The 12,844-nt window shown below is 41.7% G+C and overlaps 1 long non-coding RNA gene across 1 annotated transcript in view; it reads right to left on the bottom strand.

The window, feature by feature from the left end:
• Positions 1 to 748: 748 nt before the first annotated feature.
• Positions 749 to 12,844, bottom strand: part of LOC112424029 (uncharacterized) — a 46,446-nt gene continuing 34,350 nt past the window's right edge. The window contains exon 3 of the long non-coding RNA XR_003014676.2: positions 749 to 4,727. This is a non-coding gene — a long non-coding RNA (uncharacterized lncRNA). The remainder of the gene's footprint in view (positions 4,728 to 12,844) is intronic.

Below are 12,844 nucleotides of genomic sequence, written 5' to 3'. Positions count from 1 at the left end.
GAGGCAGAGGTTGCAGTGAGCCAAGATGGTGCCACTACACTCCGGCCTGGGCAACAGAGCAAGCTCAGTCTCAAAGGAAAAGAAAAAAAGGAAAAAAAGAAAAGAAAAGAAGAAGGGAGGGAGGGAGGGATGGAGGGAAAGAAGGAAGGAAGGAAGGAAGGAAGGAAGGAAGGAAGGAAGGAAGGAAGGAAGGAAGGAAGGAAGGAAGGAAGGAAGGAAGGAAGGAAGGAAGGGAGGGAGGGAGGAAGGAAGGAAGGAAGGAAAGAAGTTAGTTCTGGGCATGGCCATCAGAGGAGCAGAGAACATGGCGTAGACCTTCCACAATGCAGTGGAGGTGGAGTAGAAGTGTTTTGCGTTTGCTTTTGGCTTTTTTTTCTCCTGTAGATCTGTTTTCTTTTTTTATGAAGAGGCCATGGGTTTGGAGGAGTGGACCCTTGAGGTATCTGAGCTTGGCTTTGCTGCCGGGCTTAACCTTAACATCCCATACTCCTCCATCTTCTTAAGGGAATAAAGGAAAGGTTACAAGTGAATGGTTCCCATCATCACATTACGTTGGAGAACCATCACCAGACTTACTGCTTTCAAAGTGTAATATAGAAATGCAAACTTGAAAGGCCACCTCCTAAATCCTGACATCTGGCCCTCCCACAGAGATATCCAAAGGAAGAAAAAAAATTGATTTCTGTAAAGCTGGACCTTTGCAATGTGCAACTGTCCTCTTGGTTACAACAGATAATTTTTCCTAGATTAGCAGCACAATGTTGATTTATTGGGTTTAGCATAAAATTCCTGGAATGGAAAGTGAAAAAGATGTGAGATGTGAATTGTTTTGTTTCCTCCATATTTGCTAGGAAATAACTCCCAAAGGTCTCAGGAATTATGGTGGAAATTCTCCCCTCTCGTCTTTGCTGACCCAAGCAAAGGGTGGGCAGTATAGAGCTGAACTCTGTCCTTAACTCCCAAGTGTCTCAAATGATAAGTCTCTCCTGGACACTGCAAGAGGCAAAAAGCCATTCCTATGGGTGGAAAGCAGGTTGTAACAAAAAAAAGGTCCAGGTTGTGCTTGGGGAGTATGGGAAGACTAGCTTTCAATGATCATACTTACTGGACAACTTTTTCCCACTCCTAGCCTGGATCCAATCTGAATATTAGAAATTGATACTTTTCCAGAAGATCTGAGCCATATGTCCCTATACTTAAATAGAGACCAAACTTTTGAGAAGTAACTCTTTCCACATGTAGAAAAACGAGATACTTTTCTTCCACCATTGTAATAAAAGCATAAAACAATTCTCCATAGGAGTTTGCAGATGAGATCAATAATTTCTTTCCCTTTTATTGAGATGAAGTTAAATTCCTAAAACAGATTTATTTTTATTTTCTATTATTTTAAAATTTATTTTTATTTTTTGTGGAGATGAGGTCTCTCTATGCTGTGCAGGCTCGTCTGGAACCCCAGAGCTCAAGCAATCCTCCCACCTTGGCCTCCCAAAGTGCAGAGATTACACATGTAAGCCACCATGCCTGGCCCTAAAACAGATTTCATTCCTTATGCTTAAATTTTAATACATATTGCTTTTCCTTCATTCTTCAGCATCATGAGTGAACACTCACACTGTTTTGACATTGGTCAAGTTGGTCTCAATTCCAGCCTGGCAGTCTGCATTCTCAATCAATGCATCTACATCCTATATTCGACAGTGTCCTAGAAACTGCTGTGCTCCCAATTCAGGGTATGCAGAATTTTAATCCTTCCTTTTTCTATGAAAGTTAAAATTTAAAGAACAGTAAAAGGTAAAGAAGGCGTAATTTAATATAAGCCCCAGGCAGAGGCTATGTTACTCATAGCTTTGCCATCTGGAACTTTGATAAATTAGATTTAGATTATCTCTTACAGATTGTAGTTCACCTTTAAAGAGACCAAATGCTATTTCCTGTCAGTTTTCTGAACTACCTGTCAAGCATAATCCCTCCTCTCAGCCTAGGACTGATTACAGTGAAGGAGGTATAAGTCATAGCTGATCCTGCCATCATCTGCTAGCCAAACAAGGTGGTTAAAAATCAGTGTAATTCTGCCATCAGCCAAATTTTAGAATGAAATATTTAGGGACAGCTGCTCTTTTCCCAGAAAAATTATATAGCTTTAGCACTTCCTTGTTGTCTGAGATTTCCAGACCCCCCTGATATGGTTTGTCTCTATGTCCCCACCCAAACCTCATTTTGAATTGTAATCCCCATAATCCCCACTTGACGAGGGTGGGAGCTGGTGGGAGGTGACTGGATCATGGGGGCAGCTTCCTCCATGCTATTCCTGTGATAGTGAGTGGGTTCTCATGATATCTAATTGTTTTTTGTTGTTGTTTTTTAAGATGGAGTCTTGCTCTGTCTCCAGGCTGGAGTCCAGTGGTGCGATCTCGGCTTACTGCAACTTCCTTCTCCTGGACTCAAGCGATTCTGGTGCCTCAGCCTCCTGAGTAGCTGGGATTACAGGCACACACCACCACACCCAGCTAATTTTTGTCTTTTTAGTAGAGATGGGCTTTCACCATGTTGGCCATAATGGTCTCGATCTCCTGACCTCATGATCCGCCCCCTTGGCCTCCCAAAGTGCTGGGATTACAGGCTTGAGTCACCACGCCCAGCCAACATCTAATTGTTTTATAAGGGGCTCTTCCCCCTTGACACTCTCTCTCTCTCTCTGTCTCTCTCTCTCTCCCTCTCCTGTTGCCATGTAAGACGTGCCTGCTTCCCCTTCTGCCATGATTGTAAGTTTCCTGAGGCCTCCCTAGCCATGCAAAACTGTAAGTCAATTAAACCTCTTTCCTTTATAAATTATCCAGTCTTAGGTATTTCTTTATAGCAGTATAAATGGACTAATACACCCCCTTAAAATCCCTCAAAATGAACAAATTCCATCTATCTGTATGGAATTCCATCTATCTGTATGATAGGCTGGTGAGTCATGGAGCAGCCCAGAGAAACACAATGGTCCATTATAGAGTGAGAAGTTGTAGGTGTTAAAGAAGATCACAAAGGAAACCCAGTTCTTGCTTTCAGTTCAGCCTACATATCCTGGCTGTGATCTCCATGGCACAATCAGAATTTTGGAATGATGCTCATTTTAATCTTATGAGTCAGGGCTTATGAGTATTCATTAAAACACCACAGGAACAGGTGGTATACAAAAGCAGAAAGCAAGAGGGGGTACAGAGAGCAGTCAAACATTTTTTTCCAGTGAATGTTGGAGAAAGAGAGGAGAGAGGAAAAAGTATGTCCATCTTCAGAATTTCCTCTGGTTGTTTTGTGGGCAGAGTGACATTCAAGGATACAGGTTCAGATGGGGTTATAAGCCACTGGGGGTTACGATTAGACTTCTAGTTCCATTTGTCTTTTGTTTTGAGGAGTTTCTGTGGTTTTCTCTGGGAGAGTGATAGTACTGGTTCGAGATCTCTTTCTGTGTTGAACTATTCCAGGTCCTTCCTTCTTGAGAAGATGCGAATAACTCTGCACTGTCTTTTTCCATAACTTGAGAGGAGTTAAAAAATAATATTTAGGCCAAGCACAGTGGCTCATGCCTGTAATCACAGCACTTTGGGAGGCCGAGGCGGGTGGATCACCTGATGTCAGGAGTTTGAGACCAGACTTGCCAACATGGTGAAACTCCATCTCTACTAAAAAGACAAAAATTGGCAGGGTGTGATGGTGTGCGCCTGTAATCCCAGCTACTCAGGAGGCTGAGGCAGGAGAATCACTTGAACCCAGGAGGCGGAGGTTGCAGTGAGCCAAGATTGTGCCACTGCACTCCAGCCTGGGTGACAGAGTGAGACTTTGTCTCAAAAAAACAATAATATTTAGACATTTTAAATTGGACAAGCACACAAGAACATCACTGCTGTAACTGGGATGGACTCAGCACATCTGTTCATGGACTTTCCCACTCATCTTGCTCCCACTTGGCTTTTGCCTGGCAGGGAATGGCCATCTGAGCCACTTGTACATCAGTGTGTAAACCTGCCAAGTTCAGCTTGGGTCTCTGTCTTCCATAAAGCCTGCCAACTCACATGTCTGGACTTCCTTCTGTCACTGCTGCACAGATTCCATATATGTTTCCTGAATGTTTCTGTGTTCCACCTGAAACACCAGCAATTCCAACTGTGCGATTATATCTTTGGTAAATGTCTTCTACAGCCATGCAGCAGCAAGCACAGAGTAGCACACAGTGGGTTCTTGGGTAAATATCGGTCAAAGGTGTGAGTCATAGAGAACAATTAGAGCTAGGAATTTATTGCCAGAAAGAAGAGAAAAGAAAAGCAGGACTGTAGGAGGGGTGGGGAAACTCAGCTTAAGGCTACCCAGCTGACCATTTGCTTGTGAAATGCCTTCACCTGTTTTGGAGGACAGCGGAATGTGTATCTGTTTCCACATCTAACAGCTGAAGGGTAAAAATATCTCAGTTTAGAGCTGTTTCTCAGGCATCAATCTGGTCATTTGGGCTGCCCTTCTCTTGGGCTTAGTTCTTCCAGGTGTAGGATATGGGGGCCACTTGTGCACTGGAACAGAAGGAGCCCCTACGGGGGACGTGTTGAGAAGACCATGTGGGCGTGGAGAAGTGGTTCTATATGGAAGTCCTTCTAAAGGCCAAGATAAGAGCCTCCCTTCACCCCTCCATGCCAACTCCTCTCAGCATTTTTAGAGACTGGGAAGCATTTCTTGACAATGCTTTGTTTCTGAAAGAAAGCAAGACAGAAAAATTTGGAGTGACTATCCAGGAAATATTTTGTCCTCCTAGAGAAAATAAGGCTCAGAAACAATGGTCTGAGTATTTGTCTTAGAAGAAGTGGATACAACTGAATCTAAATGAATCTTTCTCCCATGATGAAACAAAAAATCCCAGCACAAAATCTGCGAGAATCATGGTCGTGAGAAATGTCAGAAAATGAAAGAAATTTTAGCCCTGATGAAAAAAAATTATGTTAACCCCAAAATGAGCAGTTACTAAATGTAAGATACAGAGATGTATGTATACATATTTATATACACATGTATATAAAATTGACACATTATACATATAATATGATCTACCACACGCACAGGCCTATAGGCAATTGACAAGTAGGAGATGAGGAAATCAATCAATCAGTTTCGAGGACTCTGCTGGGTGATCTAAATTGTTATGTGCTCTGAAGGATAAATATAAAGGGACAGGTATCCAGATTGCCCTGCCTTAGAATTAGTTACCTTTTTTTGTTGTTGTTTTTTTGAGGCGGAGTCTTGCTCTGTTGCCCAGGCTAGAGTGCAGTGTCACGATCTCAGCTCACAACAACCTCCAACTCCTGGGTTCAAGCAATTCTCCTGTCTCAGCCTGCCGAGTAGCTGGGATTACAGGCACCCGCTACCATACCTGGCTAATTTTTGTATTTTTATTAGAGACGAGATTTTACCGTGTTGGCCAGGCTGGTCTTGAACTCCTGACCTCAGGTGATCTGCCTGCCTCAGCCTCCGAAAGTGCTGGGATTACAGGCGTGAGCCACCGCACCTGGCTAGAATTGGTTTTTAATAAAGAAAAGAGACTGAGTAGAACCTTATTGGGACATCAAATAGTCCTGGTCAGGGAAACAGAATCAGTAAGAATAGAGATGTAACCGCTGAGTTGGGGATGCTCAAATGCACTGACAAGATTGCAAATCCTATGTTTGAATGTGGCCAGCCCTTGCAAATGTAGAGTAGTCTGAGTGATTTGAGGAGATTCCACTGTCCTCAAATCATCTCCTCTAGCCATATTTCATGACACTTCCTCCTCTGTTCTAACATTTGAAATTCTTCCCTCAGAGGACTACTTCAGTCTAGATAATGAAAATAGGGTCATTGCTAAAGCCCTCAATTCCACTGTTTTTCAGCCTTTTAAAGCCTTTTTTTTCTTGGCCAACATAAAACATGCCTTCCTTTAATGTTATTTGATGTTTTAAAATTTAAAAAATTTGCAACTAAAAACAATGCAAACATTTTATTTCGATCACTTCGTCAGACTACGAAGATTTCCCTCTCTATCCTCACCCATTTTCTGATTGAGGAGCGTGACCTGGATGCAGAGAATGTGAGCTCCACGTGGGGAGCGGCTGTATCTTGTTTGTTGTGGTTTCCCTGACTTCTAGCAGTATTTGGAGCAAAATCAGGGCTCGTGTTTGTCCTTCCATCCTGGAAGATGTGGCTGTGGTTGTGAAGCTGGATGAATCTTATGCAAAGAGGAGAAAATCAAGGCATAAAATCCGTGGGGATATTTTTAACACAGAGAAGCAGAAGCGATGGGTCTGTGCCTTGGAAAGTCTATGATAGTCTTCATGGGTTGATGTTTTCCAGGAAGCACTCAGAAAGCTGCCCTGAGTGGATGAGCTAGGAGGTCCATAATTTCCATAGTGTAGAAGGACAGCCACCAGTGGCCACGTAGCTGCAACTATGATCAGAGAAACAGGTGAGGGCAGTATGGGTCTTAGAACAGGTTTCAGAGACTCAGGCTTCAGTCAAGCAAGAGAGGACATTGGGTACTATGGGGGTGGAAGTGACGTACAGAGGACAGTGGCGAGGAGTGAAACTGATCATCTAGCCCTCTGCCCCAGACACTGCTTGTCATCTCCTTACACGAGGACCCAAAGTTCTTCCCACTGGCTGCGCCTCCAGCCTCATCTCCTGTTCTGTTTCCTCTTGCCTGCAGTTCCAGCCACATGGATCTCGGTGCTATAGTTCAACCGTGCTGCAGAATCACTACCACCTCTCAGCCTTTGCCCCTGATGCTCCCTCTGCCGGGAAGCCTCTTTCCCTAGATACTGACACTGCTTTTCACTCACTCCATCCAGGCCCTGCCCAGATGTCACCTTCCCAGAGGTCTTCCCTGGACACCCCATCCAAACCGCACCCTCTTTTCTTCTCTGTCTATCCTCCTCTCAGTTGCTTTATTTTTCTTGGTGATAATCCCCACTCTCTGACTTTATATCTACTGTATATCTATATCTATACACACACAGCCTGCACGCACGTGAGTTTGTTTATTGCTTTTTCTCCCTGCTAGAATGTCAGCTCCCTGTTATATTTCCAGGTCCTAGAACAATACCTGGCTCACAGCATCTTAGTAAAATGTTCATGGGACAAGTGACTAAAGCAGATATGGCTTTGAATCCAGGCCTGGCTATGTATTGGTTGTATTATGTTGGAAAAATTACTTAATCCTCCTAACCTGACTTCGCTCCTCTGTAAACTAAGTTGATTATACATTTCTCAATAGACTGTGGTAAGGATATAGCACACGCAAGCCTGACTGTGCCTAGCGCATAGTCGATGCCCAATAAAGGCCATGATTTCAGCTTGGTTTGTATTTTAAATAATCTGCTCTTTGTTAGCTACAGATCTGAAGAGTTTTCCAGCCCAAATCCTGTTCTGTACTTTTTCTTGAGCCAGGAGTGTAGGGTGGTGGTGAATCACTGATTCACAAGTGTGATGGAAATATGTTTTAGTGAGATGCTTAAAGAACAAAAAAAAAAAAAATCACACGCCTTTGACTTTTCTTAAGAATAACATGCTACCTTTTCCTTGTGGAGAGGAGATGTTATGACCTTCTGTCTTATTTCAGTTTATGGAAAAAACATGCGAGTGTGTGTATGAATTGCAAACTCACCTCCGATCAGCGTCTGGGGGATGCTGGATCTATGGTACACTTTGTCCTTCTGAGAACAAAACTCTTCCCAGGTAAATGCCCTTGGAACATGCATTTATGTCTGTCTTAACCTGATTTTCGATTGTGTTGGAGGATGATGACAGTTGGGAAGTATAAAAGAGAGAAATCTAAGAATAGAAAGAACTAGATCAGTCTTAGTGTACTTCTGGAGAGACAGACAATGCTTGAAATTATGGGTGTAGAGACCTAGTTTGTTAATTTAAACCACCATGTGTCTATTTTTTAGAAAAGACTCATGAAGAAAATCTAATGGTGAGTAAAGCAAATCTTATGGCCCCAAATATGCCAGATGTGCCAGATAAAATTAATATTTTTTTCCTGGAAACTGTTTTATATCATGCGGTGTTGCATAGTTTGCTTATGTGACAGTGTGTATCTTGGGATACTGGAGCATCAGTCACAGAGTTACTATTTTCTTTTAGCATAAAAATTTTTAAAAAAATCTTTAGAGATGTAGTTCTGAAAAAAACAAAAACAAAGTAAGAGGGGAAGGCTTGCTGAAGAAAACATGACTTTTTAAATAATTCATCTATAGCACTTCTTGAAACTAGAGAAATACCGTGTATGGGGATTCATGTTTTATAAAATATCAGTGAGACCATTATTTGCTGAAAATGTTTTTCTGGCACTGATTAAAATTATTACTTATTTCACTTTTCTCACTTATGTTATCTACTCTTAACATTTCTTTTGTTTTTTTTTCTTCTGAGTCCTGTCTCTCAAAAGGTAGGATTAATTTATCTTTTGCTTACAAAAACAATATCTGAGTGGAGGCCTGGATTGAAATTCAAGGACTCACTAGGCGTCTACTAAGTGTAGTGGGGATAACGTTGAGTGTTACAGCTTGGAAACTGACTAGCTGTGTGACATTGGGTAACCCACTGTTCTTCTCTGTGCTTTCATTATTTGTTCTATACGAATAAGATAACGCTGACCAAACAATATATTAAAAAGCAGTTGCACAGCTGAGAAAATAAAGATGCTGATACACCATATTATTGAAGAAATAATTCTTACTTTTGCATTTGTTCTAGGGAAAGAGGTTAAGAGAAAGAACTGGAAATTGAATTCTGTTCTACATTAAAAGTGTAGCTGCCAGGCTCATCCTTGGAGCCCTCAGAAAATAAAGAAGAGGTGCCGTGGATCCGGCAACCATGGTTCTTTCTGACAGAGGCCTTTGGCCCTCCAAGCCCCTCACTCTGCTGGCCTGTTGGAGAATGTGTGCTGATTCCCAGAGGAGCCTTATGCCCTTTCTGCCTCCTGCTCAGGTCCTGGAAGTTTTCAGAGAAGAGGATGCCATTACCCAAGTCTAATAATTTTCTATTTTAAATGCTGAATTTTATTATAGGGTAATCATCATTGTGGAAAGTCAAAGCCATTCACTAATAGGAAACATACTGTAATTTAATAGATGACATTTGCTCATGTTTTCCTGTATGAGATCTGGAAGCCAAGTGTTTAAGTCCACGCACCCACCCACCCCCAACTTTTTTTTTTTTTTTTTTTTTCAGATGGAGTCTCGCTCTGTCACCAGGCTGGAGTGCAGTGGTGTGATCTCGGCTTACTGCAACCTCCAAGTCCCGGGTTCAAGCGATTCTCCTGCCTCAGCCTCCTGAGTAGCTGGGACTACAGGCGCCCGCCACCACGCCTGGCTAATTTTTGTATTTTTAGTAGAGATGGGGTTTCACCATGTTGGCCAGGATGGTCTCGGTCTCTTGAGCTCGTGATCTGCCCACCTTGGCCTCCCAAAGTGCTGGGATTACAGGTGTGAGCCACCGTGCCTGGCCACATCCACCACTTTTTAACATCATACAAGTCAAATGTTATTAGATTAAGCTGAAAAATAGGTGATTACTAAATTTGATATTCTGGAGGTGCGATGGCCATGGAAGATGGTTTGGCACAATCCCTTCACCTGTTGCCTTGGGTTTCGTCCTTCTTATTTCCTGTCTAGGTAATCGAAATGGCCTGCACTTGGACTTCCTTCTCAATAGCCCTTCATCTGCTCTCACAGTGTTGCCAGAGTGCTCTTCTCAAAGCACAAGTTTGATCAAGTCATGTTTCCTTTAAAATTCTGGGTCGGGTGTAGTGGCACAATGCCTGTAGTCCCAGCTATTCAGGAGGCTGAGGTGGGAGGATCGCTTGAGCCTGGGAGTTTGAGGTTGCAGTGAGCTGAGATTGCACCATTGCCCTTCTGCTTGGGCAACAGAGTGAGACTGTCTCAAAAAAAAAAAAAAAAAAAAAAAGAAAAAAACCAGAACAAAACAAGAAAATTCTTCATTGCCTCTTCATTGCCATCAGTCTAAAGTCCAGATTTCTTAACTAGGTGCCTAATGAGAACTGGTCTTGAAAAAATTGTTTGAACTTGGAAAATATTGTCATTGGAAGAGTTACAAGCAGGGTTTTTTTTTGTGTGTTTTTTTTGTTTTTTGCCTTCTATGAATAGAGATTGGAATTTATTTTTGTTCAGACTATGTTCAGAAAGAGACCATTCTGCTAGTCACCTTTGGTTATGCAGAAGTAGTAGGGGGATTTAAATATTCTTGTGGCTGGCTGAAATTGACAAGGGTCCCAGTGAAAATGCTCAAAATGGGATGCTAAATACCCTCTTTAATAATGCAATACTTATAACTAAAGTTTATTGAGGGAAATTCTATGTGCCAGGTACTCTTGTAAGCTTTTCATTTGTATTAATGTAATACTCATACTAACTCTGTTACCATCCCTTGCTATTGATGAAATGGAGACACAGAGAGGTTCAATAGTGTGTCCAAGGACACACAGATAAGTAACCAGTAGAATTCAGATTGGAATTCAACACGTCTAGCTTCAGAGTCCTCACTCTCAAGCACTATGTGATAAAGCCTCCATTGTGTAAGCACAGCTAAGCCCTACGGAATTAAAAACATCCTTCCCACCAACCAAATCTGGATGTTTCATGGCTTCTTTTACTAAGCATTTGCATGTGGGGTATGGAATTTGAAGCTAGAACATGGCTGGAGAAATGTGCTGTCTTAATCTCTTCAGCTCACTCTGGAGGAAGAACTGAAAAAGTACAGTGCAGTGGGTACAGGATATTGGTGTCCTACATTGGTGTTACATAGGACGAATAACTCACATATTAAGGAGTATCCTGTAAATAGTATGTTTGTCTTATTTGATTCATCTTATTTCATATTTTTTTAAATTAAAAAAATTAAATTTATTTGTTTTTGTTTTTTTAGCCATGGGATATTGCTGTGTTGCCCAGGCTGGAGTGCAGTGGCTGTTCACAGGTGCAATCATAGTGCACTATAGCCCATAACTCCTAGGCTCAAGTGATCCTCTCGCCTCAGCCTCCCAAGTAGCTGGGACTATAGGTGTGCCACCATGCGTGTCTAACTTTACATTTTTGAGAGCAAACAATGGGATATTATTTGTAGGGGCTGACTATTCCCACTGATAATCATTTTGGAGAAGGAAATTCAAAAATAGGCATTTAAATGGGTAGAGAAAGTTTTTATTTTGGGGCGGTGCTGTCAGAGTTGGACCTAGACAAATACATGGCCATTTAGGGGGCATCCCTTCGGTGGAGGTTGAACCAGCCTGCTGAGAGTTTGGTTGGGATTTACGGATTGGGTTGGGCCATTGGGCTCCAAGGTCAATTCTTTCTATTCGCTGTTGTAAATAAATCTGTTTATTGTACAGATTTGTCCTTAACCTTCCAATCTTCTGTAAAGTTTGTTAAAGGTCATGGTTAGGTATGACGACTCATCTCAAGGCCAGAAAAGAGATGACAAAGGCCCCATCTATCTATCTTCCTCTTTCTCTGCTCCTCTCCACATAGAAGCAATTGGATTCCTACCCAGCACAGCGCATTCTTTCAGGTCTCCATGCTTTGTCACACTCTGGACTTGGAGGGCCTGTGGTTGACCTCTCTATCCACTTCCTTTTTCAGTTATACTGTGCTGCCTGCAGCTGGGGCTTACACATTACTAAGGATTTTCTTCATGACAATGTTTGTTACAATGGAAATTAACCATCCAAAGAGATCCTGTTTTCAAATCCTCTTTCCACATCAACAGTACTTGAGGATGTACATCTAATGAAGTGATTTCAGAAGAATATTTAGGTTATCCTGCTGGCAGCTCATGCCCAGGGTCTTTGGTGATGTAACCCTTGTTCTTTGGACATTTTTGGTCAACAACTATTGATTAAGTGTGTATCATGTATCAGGTATGGTTTAGGTGCTAGGGCTACAACAGTGAACAAGACACTGAAATCCCAGCCCTCACAAAGAGTAAATGCTATTGGGAGAAGTAGAAAATAAATAAGAAAAATAAATAAAAATATATCACGCTAACAAGCAAGGCAGTTTTGTACAGTTAGGCAGGTTGTGCATTGCACAAGTGTACCACAATCTGGGGAGGCCGTGACATTGTTGGCATCAGAGTTTTGTATAGTGTTTATTTCTACAGTGTTCTTGTAGATGTTCTTGGGGAAGGGCACTTTTTTCTAATTTGCACAAAGCTACTGTATGAGTTAGTGGTAGGCCTATTAGTAATGAGTGAGCCTATTAGGAATCTGTGGCCAACATTCAGGTAAGAAATGATGGTAGCTTGGTTTATGAAGTGGCAGTGGAAGTCAGGGAAAGTCTGTTTAAATTCTGTAATATTTTGAAAATAGAGCTGGAAGGATTTGCTAATGACTAGATGTGGCATTTAAGAGAAAAATTCGAATCAAGATTGCTACCAAAGCTTTTGGCCTAAGCAACTAGAAGCATTGAGTTGTCCTTAACTGAGGTAGGGAGGGACTTCAGGAGGAGTTGGTTTGGGTGTCAAAGATCAGCAGCTATGCTTTGGATTTGTTAAGGTTGAGATATTTATTAAACATTTATGTGGAGATGTTACATAGGCAGCTGGATATATGAGTCTACAGGAGAGAAACACATCCAGACTGAAGATATAAATTATAGTATTTTAGGAGACCTACCATAAGCCATAATTCATCTTTTAATGGATGACAATGTTGGCAAATATATAATTTTTATCCAATGTTTGTAACAAGTTCCTCCCTATTATATACTTTTCTATCTTGTTTTATAAACTGAATAAATTTGTTTTAGCTTATCATTATGCC

This window comes from Macaca nemestrina, chromosome 3 (genome assembly GCF_043159975.1).
Source record: "Macaca nemestrina isolate mMacNem1 chromosome 3, mMacNem.hap1, whole genome shotgun sequence".
Taxonomy (NCBI): domain Eukaryota; kingdom Metazoa; phylum Chordata; class Mammalia; order Primates; family Cercopithecidae; genus Macaca; species Macaca nemestrina.
Note: the sequence above shows the minus strand (reverse complement) of the source record. Positions and strands in the feature narration are given on the sequence as shown.